We start from the raw sequence: 14,538 nt of genomic DNA, 5'->3' as shown, positions 1-14,538 counted from the left end.
AACATGTATTGTCTACTATATGTTGTAACTCCTACTGTACTCTATTATATGCCTTGTGGACTGTCATGAAGATGTAGGGTGCCCACTGTTAATTAAACTGTGGACACTTTGGCTGTATGCATGGAGCTGCGAAGTGAACAGGACTGGTATGTTCCATGCAAATTCTCACATTCTTCTTTTCTGCCTTAGAAACACATGTCCACACTTAACTCTACTCAGATTTCTCATGCATGTTGCACATTTTCACTTTTCTAATAAAGCATCCACATTGCATTCACTCAAATATGATATTGCATAACTCTCCCTCATTTTTGCAGTTCTGAACATCTGCACTATGTATGTTTCAACCATGTGTTACACTTGCACATCCACCTCTTGACCTTCCAGATAACAAAGTTTTCTGCTGTCCATCCTCTGTACTCTGTCAAAAGTAGTTATTTGAAATTCTGCCATCTTGCAGTCCTAATCATTGTGATTCTGTAATTCACACTTGGAACAGCGGACATGCTAATGCTTTCACTTCAGTAGATGTAGTGTCAAATTCTTGTACTAGGCACTATTTTATTGTCAAGTATCAGTGCTGTAGTGTGCCCCACCATGTATGCTTTAAAGTGAAACATTTCAATAACATGTATGTGGCATGGTTTGGAATTATTTATGTAGATATGGACAAGCAATATTAGATATGCTGAGGAATGATTATACAGAAACACCTAGAGGTTAACACTGAGAGAAAACAGAATGCAGTAAACCAGTTCACCTTTGTGAAGGAGTACTGCCTTTCAGTAGTAGTACTTAACTCATCTCCAAAAGACACAAACTGCAGACTGCTGCTAACTAGATTTATCATTGGATAATTGTCTCTCTCTCTCTCTCTCTCTCTCTCTCTGTCCAGGGAGCATCACTGCATGGTGGTCATATGGGTCTTTAATAGGATTTCCACCAAGGAGTTTCAGTGTGAAAAATCAATGTTGCTGTGAGTTTCATCACAATTTACATTGTGAATTAGTAGAGCTTTTGAGTTTTACCCTTTTCTCCTCTGCGGTGTGTCAATGAAGTTGCTATGTATTATTCAGGAGAATAGGGCATATACCACCACCTAACCATATGCAGAGTGTAAGGGGGGGGGTCACCCTTGAGTTTTGTGTGTGTGTGTGTGTGTGTGTGTGTGTGTGTGTGTGTGTGTGTGTGTGTGTGTGTGTGTGTGTGTGTGTGTGCTGTATATGGTTTTCAAATCATTGGTTTCAATATTTCTCTCTCAAAAACAGTGTTGTAAAATAATATATGACATCAAAAAGTTGAAAACAAGTAAAAAAATACCACACAAATAAATCAAGTGAATTTCATTGAGTTTGTGAAAGTTGAGAACTGTATTATAGCGACACTATGTATAAGATGTGGCTAGAAGAATGAAAAAAATCTTGTAATTAATCATGTGTTTAAGCTACAGGAAAATAAATCACTTTGATAGCATATGATATGATATATATATATATATATATATATATATATATATATATATATATATATATATATATACATATATATATATATGATATAACAACATTAGAAAAACAATAACAGGAAACCAGTTCTGTCAGGGTATAAAAGTTTTTACTGCAGCAGACAGTCTAACAAAAAATAAGGTGGAGATGTTATGATAGTGATTAAAGATAGTTACAAGACTTGTGATTGTTATATGGTCAATAACATCAATACTACAGACTGTATAACTGTGACAATAAAGACAACCCTGGAACATATAACAATTGTTGGAGTGTACAGACTGCTAACATCAAGTGCTGATGACCTAGAGAATTCATACATTTCTTGCATAAAACACAGGAAGGAAGAGTAATTTTAGCTGGAGACTTAAATTTACCCGAAATAGACTTAAATAATATTGATTCAACAACATTAGTAAGGACATTATCCAAAACATATCTTTAGAAACAACAACTGCTTCAGATTGACAAAAAAAAATACCAAGGAGCAGAACATACTAGACATTGTGTTCCTAAAGAAGTTACTGTTACTTCAAATCAAGTTTTACCACCATTGATGTGTAATGATCATGGATTTATAAATATTAATTTGTTGCTAGATAGTTCTGCCAAACTGATTTCTAAACCAATATACAGAAGATTATTTACAAATTATATAGAAGCAAAACTGTCTCTTTGTAAAATGAACCAGAGTGATGTGTGTGACAAAGGCAATGCTGCCAGCACAGCAGTCTTGAATACTATAAATAATTATATGCTGTTTGTAAATATCAACATGACCTATATAAGATGCTTGTATTACAACTGCATTAGAACTGTATGTCATGTGTATATCAAACTAGTTTGTACAGAATTGTTTGTTAAAGAAGTATTTTATAAAGTGCTTGTGTTTCAAATGTAACCACAGTATGCCCTACTGGAATAGAACATAAATGTACTGCACTATTCTAACTGTATATATTTTAACAGTGGGAACTGGAATGCAGGAGGTTAACTTCAGAAAAATAGCTGAAATTAAATTATGTTATGTCTATGTAATAAAAGATGCTATCTTTCAGTTTCCAATGAGCTAGAGGCACAGAGTATGTGCTAAGACTTTTTTGTATTGTCTTCAGAGTGAACTAATTACTACCTCTGAAATTATGAAGGAATGCAATTGTTTTATGACTTCCAACATCTGCCGAAGATCTGATGTCTATGTATTTTCATGGGTAGATGGTAAATACAGCCAAGCTTCCAGCAGTGAGGCTTTCACCTGGAATACAGTCAGATGACAAGTAATGATGTAATTCTGCAAGCTATCCCAGCAGTAATATTTGAGATATTAATTTGAGAACTCTCTGAGAGAAACAGTGCATTCTGTATTCTGTCTTAGACCTGACAAGAACCACTCACATATCTACCTTGCTCTGTAAATAAGTTTTTAAGGTATAATAACTCTCTTAGATATAAGCATAGTTTAGATACTTTTCTTTATGTATTTATTTTAGACTGTCCTGCAGTGTTGTTTTAAATATTTCCTGTGATTTGGAACTCTGACATCACTGTGAATATATACTGAGTATTTTATTCTTTTATTATTTATTATTAAATATATTTAAACCTTTCATTGTGGTTGATCTGTCTAGAGATATTAAAGTTTTGAGTGTGCTTGCATATATTTATTTGGTGACACTGTGTGGGCCACTCCTAATAGCCTTGCTGTTGGTCAAACTACCATTTGTATTAATATCAATATTACACAGTAAGATTGTACACCCTTTGTTAAGAGCCTTAAATTAACTGATAAGGAGTTGGCTGGTAGCAGTAATAACTACTTTATAGTCTGGGAAAAAGAGTGCATAGCTAGTAAACCTGTGCCAGCCTTTCCTAGGTATGTGTGTATGTGTAAATCAATCCTCAAAAAGTGTGTGTGCCAGCTACTTGGGCAAGGACACAAAGCACTGGCTAAACTGAAAGGGTACTGGAGGTCTTGGCTTGGCCACTCAGCTGAGATCTCAACTCTATAGCTGTGCCAGTGGGGAGTCTTATTGGGGCTCTGGAGGAAGATTGAGAAACCAGCCCCAGACTGACTGTGATCTCTGTGTGCTCTTAAGGGAAATTGCACTTGATACAGAGAGCTGCATCTGAAAATACTGTGTGTGTACCTGTCATCCTCTCAGTGTACATCCCCCACTGGTACCAGTAGTGAAGATTGAGGCTCCTTGATTACTAGTCCAGTATAGGGCCTCACAATGGGTTCATTGGAAAAACTGCAGATGGAATGTGGAAAGTTTTGAAAGCGAAATTGTTTGAGTGCAAACATAAATAAATAAATAAAATGTTTAACATGAGGATCTAGGCATACAACATCATGGGGGAATATATTTCCATAAAAACAAGACACCTGATTAAGGTGAGAGCCAAAAAATATAAGAAATGGATGACAGGTTGAACTATAACTTTGAAAACTGAAATAAACAAGCTGGACAAACAAATTAATCACAGTGTGAAGAGATCAAGAAAATTTGAAGAAAATTTATATATTGAGCATAATAGGAAACCTTTTTATAGATACATATAAGATGTGGAAGGAGTTAAGACATACAAATTGATAAACTGTGTGTAGATTCTAAAATTAATTCTCAGACACAACAGATTATAGATATATTTACAAAACATTATGCAAAACAGTTTGGCTCCACAAAGGGGGTGATAAGTCATCCTAGTGACATCCAGGTAACCTCAAAAATTGAAATCAAATTAGATTATATTGAAAAAGAACTTCACAAACTGGATCCAAACAAAGCACAGGGAGGAGATGGGATTAGTAATAATGACCTGAGAACACTTCAGCAAGAACTAACAGTACCATTATATCTATTATATGGTAAGTCATATAAATATGGGGAGATTCCTCATGACTGGAGACATTTGCTTATTAAATCTGTCTTTAAGGGAAAGTAGATTAAGACAAAACCAGAGTCATACAGACCTTTAAGTCTACTTTCATGTTGTGGAAAAATAATAGATAAAGTAATATTAGATAAGCTATTGTCAGAATTGGGTAGGTTGGGATGTGAAACCGTATATCACCATGCCTATGTTGGAAATGGGTCTATATTATAACATCGAATCTTACAAAAATCGAATGTTATAATATCAAACCCGTAATGTCGAACGCTGAAAACAGTGAAGGAGCAGGACACCGAATTCTTTCCCTGGGAAAGAATTTGGTGGGCCGTTGATGCGGCTTCGCTGTTTTCAGTGTTCAATATGTTGGAGCGTTACGGGTCGGGTTCAGGTAAGTGTGCGATTGTGTGTAGGTTAGGGAGCAGGTTAGGTAAGTGTGTGGTTGTGTGGATGGTAATGTTAGGGTGCGGGTCAGGTAAGTATGCGATTGTGTGTAGGTTAGGGTAAGGGGGCGGGTTAGGTGAGTTAGGGTTAGGGCGCGGGTCAGGTAAGTGTGCGGTTGTGTGTAAGTTAGGGTTAGGGGGTGGGTTAGGTGAGTTAGAGTTAGGGCGCGGATGAGGTGAGTGTGCGATAGTGACGGACCTTAGGGTTAGCGTCGGGTTAAGGTAAGTGGATAGCTAGTAGTGTATGTAAAGTTTAGTTTAGGTTTAGGTGTAGGATTTTAAGTGTATGTGTGTGGATTGCTGTTTTTTGTGTGTGTTTGTGTTGTGTGTATGTTTCTCGGAATAGCGATTTTTTTTTCCCTGGGAAAAAAAATCGCTATTCTGACTTTTTGATGTTTGCGGATTTTGGTGTTTAGGGTTCGATATTATAACATTCGATCTTTGTAGATTTCGATGTTATAATATAGACCCTTTGGAAAATGGCTCTATTATCACCTGTAACACGATGTTCTATAACAATTTAATAACAGCTAAGAATGAAAAACTGTGCTGCAATGTAATGCATTTGACAGGATCATGCATAAAACGCTGATTAATAAATTAAAACAAATAGCTATCGATACGCTCTTGATAAGATGGATAGCTGCATTGCTTGCAAATAGGACATGGCAAATATCATACAGCAATTGGAGAGGTGAAATTCTTGGTTACAGTTAAGGTATCCTACAGGGCTCTGTCCTAGGCCCTAACTTGTTTAGATTCAATCTTTCAGACCTGACGTTTTCAATGGAGGTGTTCTACAGTCTATACACAGATGACCTGAAATTGGGTAAACTGATAACATATGATGCAGATAAGCCATGTTTGCAAAAGAACTTGACTAAATTGACCATTTGGGCACATGAGAATAATATGCTGATAAATACATCAAAAAGCTAAGCATATAAGATTTGGGAGACATAAATTGAAAGGTGAATATTTAATACAGCACACAGTGATTGAAACTGTAGATTCATTTAAGGACCTGGGTATGTGGGTAGATCCAGCTTTGAGTTTGTTTAATCATATTAACCAATTGGTTAGTAATAGGTATAGAACTATAGGTTGTATAAACAATTTACAAAGTCTAGGAAATAAGAAATGATGAAGTAATTGTTAGTTGCATTAGATCCAATCCTGAGTATGGAATAACACTATGGCAGCCTTATAAGAAAACAAGCATGAGAAAATTGGAATGAGTACAGTGGAAACATAACAATGGCAGCCATAGATGTGAAAATTTAAGTTATTATTGAAGACTAAAATATCTGAACTTGTACAGCATCGCTTATAGATATCCAAGAAGAGATCTTATTCAGATATAGAGAGCATTTTGAGACATCTACTTCTGGGAATGTTTAGGGTTATCAAAAAGCAGTAGAGAATCATCAGACAACTTATGTAGAAGAATCTATAGGAATGAAAAGTGTATCAATTGGTTCTCTGACAGAGTAGCTGATGATTGGAACAGACTACCAAATTCCATTAAAGCAAGTACTAGTTCAGATATTTTTAACAACAGCCTAGACACGCATTATGGGAACAAGTGTTTTGGTATATTGGCAGGGTAGAAGGGCATTAATGTCCATGCTTGAAATATTTGTATGTATGTATCTAATTAAGCAAGCATGTTTAAGCTATGGGAAATGAATCACTTTGATAACATAAGTACAATTAAATAATTTAATTTTCATTTGAAAAGATTTTATCAATTTGAACAAAGTTGTAGAAAGGAGACATTTGTGGACATGCTTAATGCTAAAAATGTAAATAGCATGCAAAGTACAGCAGCAACCAGAAAATGAATTGAAATATTGGAGGAGAAGCTTAGTTTTTTACAGTTCAGTCTCACTATGCATGGCATATTATCAGTGTTGATTTGAGGTACTGTTCCTGCTGACTAGAGAAAAAACTGGCAAGAACACTGGGGAATTAACCTATTCCTGCTTGAATTGTCTGTTTTTGAAGTAATTGCAGAAGGATGCAAAGAGAAGAAGAAGATGCATACCTCAGGGAATTATACTTTGCTGAAGGAAGACTTTATGTTTTTTTTACTTTGTTAACCAAGTAAGCCTAATGGTCACAAATGCCCCTTAGAGGAGTAATCTGGGAACATTGTCAGGTTAAATGACTATCTCAAAGTCACACAATACCAACATGGAGATAGGATCTCTGACAAGAAGAAGCAGTTTCTTAACACTTCAGAGCCTTAGTCCTCTGCACTAACAACTGCCATTGCTATTGTATGAAATTACAGATTTTCAAGCTGAGGAAGGAAAATCTTTATGGTCCAATATTGTCAAAAAGTTGGTCAACAATTAAATATTGAAGGCGTCCTGAATTTTTGGCTAGCTGTGATTACCCTCTGCAAGTCAGTACTCAATTACAGAGCCCCACACCAGTTCAGTATAACTATTACACATAATACTGTTGAGACTTTCCCAGGCATGCTTAGTGAGGCCTTTGGCTGATTCTAGAGCTTTCTGGCAGTGATAAGATGCTGTAATGAACCAGAAATATCCAATAGCATTTGTGGAAGCTGTATAGAGGAGCCAGAGGCTGCAAACATTGAAAAGGATATACATACAGAAGAGACACACAAAAGATTTTTAGTAAGATTGTGTTTTGTTCTACATCAGAGTGCAATCCCCATGGAAAGGTATGAGTTTCACTCTCACGTAATTAAACCTTTGAGGATTCAAATCCCATGGTTAGTGCGGGTGTTAATTTTTTTCATTGGAAACTATGATATCCAGAAGTGGAGGGTGTTTTGCAGATTATTTTAACTACATTAAGTAAATTAAATGTTCCTTCATCACATGCTGACAGTTATCATTTCAATTTAATCAAAATATATAAATTTCAAATCTGAGCAAAAGAAAAAGATATGTTATGCAAGAAATGCATCTCAGGACAGAATTATAGCACTATCAGTCTGTTCAGGCACTGGAAATGCATCTCAGGACAGAATTATAGCACAATCAGTCTGTTCAGGCACTGGAAACATTCAAAATGGACTGCGTATCTAGAATACTGGTAGCAGAATTACTAATAAGAAAAGTCCAGACTCATAGAAAATCAACTTTTTTGTTTAAAATCAGAATGCAGTACAACCAAGGGTCTTTTTTTTGTGGAGGAATGTGGTATATCAAAAGACACTGTCTTAACTATGTGCACATGTCAGTGAAAAATGAATAAAAGAAAATCTACTTGTGGTACAACCGATCACTTTTGATTAAGCTACCCCCACATCAAAAAAAAAAAAGTATAAAGAGTGAATAGAGGAAATTAAAAATGTAAATGTGCTTGTATAGGCAGCTGAAATTCCAGCTCAGGATGAAGGCAATCACAGGAGGAAGTAGAATGCCAGAAATTTCAGAGTACTGAAAAGTGGGTAATTCTGGAGAATGCATTACTTCACAAGAAAGATGCGCAATTTTAGAATCTGAATCATATGGAGGTGGATCCAGTAAAGATATTTCAAAGATCAAACTATTGAGAAAAGGGTGAATCAGAGGAAATGGAAGCATAAAGATAATCAATTATCAGGGCTATGAAGGTTTTAATATTAAATGTTAACAAAACATTAACAGTTTTAGGAAGTATTCCAAAAGATGGGTTATAGTTTTTGACCTACTATGCTAAATTTAGACATTTGATTGCTTCAGGATGTGAGATTTGTTTCATTATATTAGCAGTAAATAATAATTTATTGGGGGGTTGTGGGTTCATGTCCTTTTTAACAATAGTTTGTTTTAGAGTGACTACATTAGTGTTAAAAAAGACACTCATAAAAAACATGATAATGACATATAATTATAGATTCATAAATTCATAAATATTCTAAGGCCACTGAGTCTTATGACTATCGGTATTTTGCCACTACACTAGTTCAGGCTGCATCTCCTTTCTCCAGGAGGCCATACCAGTTATTCCCAGAGTATATTTGTGGGTATCCTTCCAGTCATCTAGTTTATGCTTACCGGAACACAGTGAGTCATTCCAAAGGGGTTCAATACTTGTCAGCCTGGGAGGACATGGTCGGCAGGCCCCACTGCTTTCCCAGAGATGTTCTTCACCTGTCATCTCTAGGCTTTTGGATATTGGCCAAAACATTATCCACACTATAGTACCTATTTTAAGCATTGTCAAACAGGCAAAACTTCCAACATAACAAAAGCTACTCAAGGCAAGTTAAAGAAATTACTGATCAGTGCTAGGAGTCTCAACAAGAAGATGCACTCCCTAGAAGCTCTCTTCACCCTGGAGAATGCTAACATCTTTACAGTTACTGAAACATGGTTCAAAGCCATGGAAAGCACTCCAGCAGTGCTTTGCTATACTGCCTTTCATTCTAACCACCCACAGGATATGAAAGAGAAAAGGTGGAGGTGTATCTATCTACATAAAGGATAAACACACCTCAAGGCTGGTTAAACAACATGACATGCTTGAGCTACTCCATATTCAACTAGCCATGGGAAAATCTATTACCATATTATTGTTAGCTACAGGTTCCCTGCAATGAACTAGGACACCCACAAATCATACCTGAAGTTACTAGAATCACTCACCATCCAGCCCAATACCATACCCATGGGTGATTTTAACTACCCCTACATTAGTCTGGATGCATACATGACCACTAACATACATGCCAAAGATTTCTTGACTTTGTAAATTCAAGTGCCCTGGAGCAGCTAATTTGCACTCCCACTAGGGGAACAAATATCCTAGATGTGGTACTCACAAATATGGGAGAGTACTGCACCTCCTTAGTGTGATGTCCACACTGGTAAGATCAGATCACAAAGTGGTCTCCTTTGAAATAAAGGCAAAACTAGTCCCCCTACTTAACCCCAAAAACTTTATGAACTTCTCTAAGGTAAATTACCCCTATTAAGGGATTGTATAGCTAGTTTCCAAGCTTCCCCAAGTCCAGAAAACACAGAAACCTATACAGAGGCATACAAAAAAGCACTGTATGAACATATAAACAACAACAACACATAAATGGCAGTACCAGAAAAAATAAACCCAGGTCAAACCACAAAAACAAGCTACCCTAGTGGACCCCTGGTATTAATATGTTATACAACAAAAGAAAGAAAATGTTTTTCAAAAGTGAGAAGGAATGTGCACAACAGAGCAATTAGTCTAAACAAGTGAATCAGGGAACTAGTCAAGTCTATGAAAGCAGACTCTGAGGTAAAAATAGACTCCAAGCTAAGGATAACCTTAAGGCATTTTTCAGTTATGTCCACAATCTTAAGGGCAACACTCAGCAATGTAAGGAATTAGTTGTAGATGGTTCACCTCCCCATCACCCCCAGTTCTCCCCCCAAGAAATAGCCTCCACTACTCCACTGTCAATTATCACCAAATAACAGTTTGCCGCTGCACTCTCTAAAGCTAAAAACATGGCTTCAATGGGACCTGATGATATATCAGGTTGCATCTTAAACAGCTTAAATCAGGACTTATCAGGTGCATTATGATCTCTGTTTAACCACGGCATCCTTACTGGCTTAGACCAAATAGAGTGAAGGAAAGCAACAGTCACACCCCTGCATAGAGGAGGACCATTTACTCACCCTGGAAATTACACACCCATAAGTTTGACAAGTGTTAAAAGTAAGACCATGGAAAGAATAATCATGGATCTGATAAATAATGACATAGGAGACCTCCAAGCACTGGATCCAAACCAATTTGGCTTTGTCAATGGTAGGTCATGCCAAATGATTCTGGTGGATTTTTTTGAGAAACTCACCAAGGTCATGAATGAGGGTAAAACAGTACATACCACGTACCTCAACCTTGCCAAGGTATTTGACACAATTTCCCCACTCAGGTGTTATTAATAAACTCACAAAACTGAGCATGAATCAATATGTCACCAGATGGATATCCAATTGGCTCATGGGCAGAACTCATGTGGTTAAATCCATATCCATCAACAGGCCAGTTACTAGTGGTCTGCCACAGGGCTCTGTGCTGGGAGTACTCCTGTTGAGAACATACTTCTCTGAAGTCAAGGCTAATGTGGAAGGCCACTGTGTGTCAAAGTTTGCCAATGACTGCAAACAGGGGGAAATTATAGAATCACCCAGTTATGAATACACCCTTCAGTAGGTTCTAGACCAGATAAACGACTCATGCAAGAACCATGGCCTAAAACTAAATGCAAAAAAATCCACTATCATACCCTTTGGGAAGTCAAATACCCCTGCAAATTACAACATCAATGGCACATCCCTAAGAGTAGACTCATAGGTCAGAGATCTAGGCACACAGATAGATAGTAGTTTGAACTTTGACCACCATGTGTCTACATTGGTGAGGAAGTCCTTTTATGTGGCATAACTTATAAGTAAAGGTATGGCATCCAGATTCAAGGAAATTATAGTGCTTCTGTGCTCAGCCCTCATTAGACCAATAATCAAGTGTAATGTGCCATCTGGCATGTGCTTAACTAGCCACTTACAACAGCTGGAGCAACCCCAGATTTTCCTCATAAAGAAAATGCAGGGTGTAAACTATATGGAACTATGCAGATAGACTAAAAGCCCTATCCTTTACTCTTCCTTCCACTGACTATTAAGAGGTGACCAATGCCTGACCTACAAGGCACTCACACATCTAGATCTGATGTCACTGCTAGACATCCACAAGTCAAACAGCATGAGGGTCACCTGATCTGGGGATCTAAACTTAGTCAGTGACTCAAAGAAAACATGCTTTTGAGACAGATATGTGTCTCAGGGATTTCCCCTTCTTTGGAAGAAGGGGAAGAGGAATCTTATTCACATTACGCAGAGCCTCTCCCTGGCCCTCTTCAAACATAATTTGGATCAATGGATGGGGAATTACAAATTCACACCTAGGGTAGTGCCTATGTCCCTTATGGATGGGGATAATCTATAAGATACTCAATGTACAGGCACAAATCCATGCTGTCTTCTTGTCCCTAAGGGCCATACATTGAGTAAAATTGTGTTATATTGGCTTGGCTTGTAAGGGCCCTTGAGCCATTAGCCTGTTAATCTCTTAAGAACCTATGAACCTACAAAATGCACTGCTTAGCATGTAAGGAAAGTTTATTCCAAAGATTTGCGCAGAACTGGGTTAGAAATTTTCCTCCACCATGTTTTATTTATCTGTTGGTAAAGATTTATGTCCCTGGTTCTAGTATTCATGGATGCATTAGACTACCAAGGAAGCAGGAGGTCCAACAGATTCAGGCCTCTAATAGTGAGGTAAGTGAGACAGATCTCACCTTAAATGTCTATATGACATTGAATAAAGACAGAGCTTCCAGCCTGTCTTGGTAGTTCAGAGATATTAGGCCTGTGATTTTTTTTTTTTTTGGTTAGGAAGCTTTGGAGTCTTTCTCATTCACATGTTTAATGAGATACATCCCAAAGAGGACAATTGGATTTGCAATAGTCATTGATTTTGAATTCAGAAATTGAAGCTGGAGAATTGTAAATATACTCCCAAAACTGCAAAACTGAGAAAGGACTTAAGGGAGAAAATGCAGACCTGTTTACAAACCAGTTTTACTATTATATGGAGTGTGGGCTTTAACAACAGCTTAAATTATATTAAGAAGAAGAAGGATAGAGGAATGGAAGATGAAGATAAATGTGAAGTTTTGGTAAAGTTTAGTTATCATAATTCTCAACTGCCATGATTCACATACAGTAATATGAATTTTATCCACAAATTTAGCATTGCTTCTCCCTGATTTGCTAGTTTTCTTCATAAAGGTGCAGTAGTGCAGCAGTTAGGATTGTTGCCTCACAGCAAGAGGTTCTCTGGTTTGATTCTAGGCTGGGAGTCTGCATATCCTCCCTGCATTCATGTGGGTTTCCACCTGGTGTTCTGGTTTTCTCCTACATTACAAAGACATGCATCTGGAGCATTTCTCCCCGGGCTTCCACTGAAAACTGACTTGTTCCAAGACAGACTTTCTCATTAAGTAAAACAAGCTTAACATTTTTTTAAGGGACTACTTGCTAATAAGTCACCGAGTTAAGTCTGCACAAAGTTTCCTTATAGGTTACTATATTGGCTTTAATTTAGAAAACAAGTCTTCGTAAATAAGAATGCACTATTCTTTCTGACCCTCTGCTATCATTGTTATGGTCCAGTGCTGTGATTTTTTTTTATGCACAGAAGTTGTAAGGTATATTGATTATGTGGATAGCAGTTTATTTTTAGGGGTTTGAATCGATGTACTTACCAAAAGGGACTTACAAAATAAGGATAGTTTTTTTGTTTTCTAGTCATATAGTTAGATAGATAGATAGATAGATAGATAGATAGATAGATAGATAGATAGATAGATAGATAGAAGAATCTTAAAAATGTTTAGTTTTTCAAGTCACAAAGTCCTGCACACTATTACTTGAACCTTTGCATACTATGGAAATAACAGGGCCAGATGCAGACACAACAGAGGAAACCACACTAAAAAAGATGTGCTATCCTATTTTAAACAGGGAATGTTGGGACCATTTTATATTGATGCAAGGGTAGTGGGACTACATTACTTGGTGGAATTGGTTACAGGTAAATCTATTACAAGAATTTAAATGAAGGAATGGAAAATAGACCTAAAAGACACATAAAGAGAGGTGAGTGGGAGCTTAATGAAATATCATAGAGTGATGGGTTAAAAATGTAATTTGATAGCTAAGCAATTAGTCATGACATATCAGAAATAATGAAGGAGTGGTTTTATAGACAATTTCTGAATTCAAAAAGGAAAGGAAAGAGCAGTTTGTGAACGACTTTCTGAAAGCCTTTGCTAAATATGAAGCATTATTATCAAATAAACTTAAGGGCCTTGAGAACTTTTTTTATATGAAGGATAAGATAGGTGTAGACTGTTTGCTTCTAGATGAAAAAAAGAAGAGTGAAATAAAAATGTTGACACTTTTAGAAATAAATTTACCAATTAGATTGACTAATAAAAATGCCAGCCTCAGGGAAAGATGGCATTTCATATAGTTATTGCAATATTCTGGCACACTGGCACCTGGAACTGCTGTTGTCAGTCTTAGATGAGTCTTACAGCAAAGAAACACACACACAGAAATGTTATGTAAGATTTCTTAAGTTAATATGAAAAGAGAAGCAAGGGAGATTTGAAGAATAGCAGACTGATTTATTTGCTCAGTTGTGGCTCTGAATTGATCATCACAATGCAGTGAAAGAGCCTGGGGATCCAAAACTGATTAATAGAAGATGTCAGAATATAGGTCATAAAATGCAGAATAATGGAGATATTATGGTTTGTTAAAGAATACACTACAACTGTGAATATGAGTGCAGCTGAAGACGTTATGGAGTCTGATAACAGAAACGTCCTGTGTTGCAGAATTAGTTTTAGTCTTTGGCTTAAATATTTTGTAAAGGAAGCGCATTCAAAAACTTTGTTAAAAGCCTATGGTAGATGGATATTTAAGTAAAGATATTAATAAGGAAAGTGGGCTAAATCAAGACAGCCCCTTAAGTATCCTTTTACTTTGAGTATACATGAATTGCATAATATATAAAATAAGGAATCATTTACAAGTTTTCAGTCAAGGAGTGCTTACGTCTATGATATTGTATGACAATAACTTTATTTTGTAAGCAAAATTACATTG

The sequence above is a fragment of the Protopterus annectens genome, chromosome 2.part0, assembly GCF_019279795.1.
Source record: "Protopterus annectens isolate FY-2018-M chromosome 2.part0, PAN1.0, whole genome shotgun sequence".
Classification (NCBI taxonomy): domain Eukaryota; kingdom Metazoa; phylum Chordata; order Ceratodontiformes; family Protopteridae; genus Protopterus; species Protopterus annectens.
The sequence above is the reverse complement of the archived record's forward strand: the minus strand, read 5'-3'. Positions refer to the sequence as shown.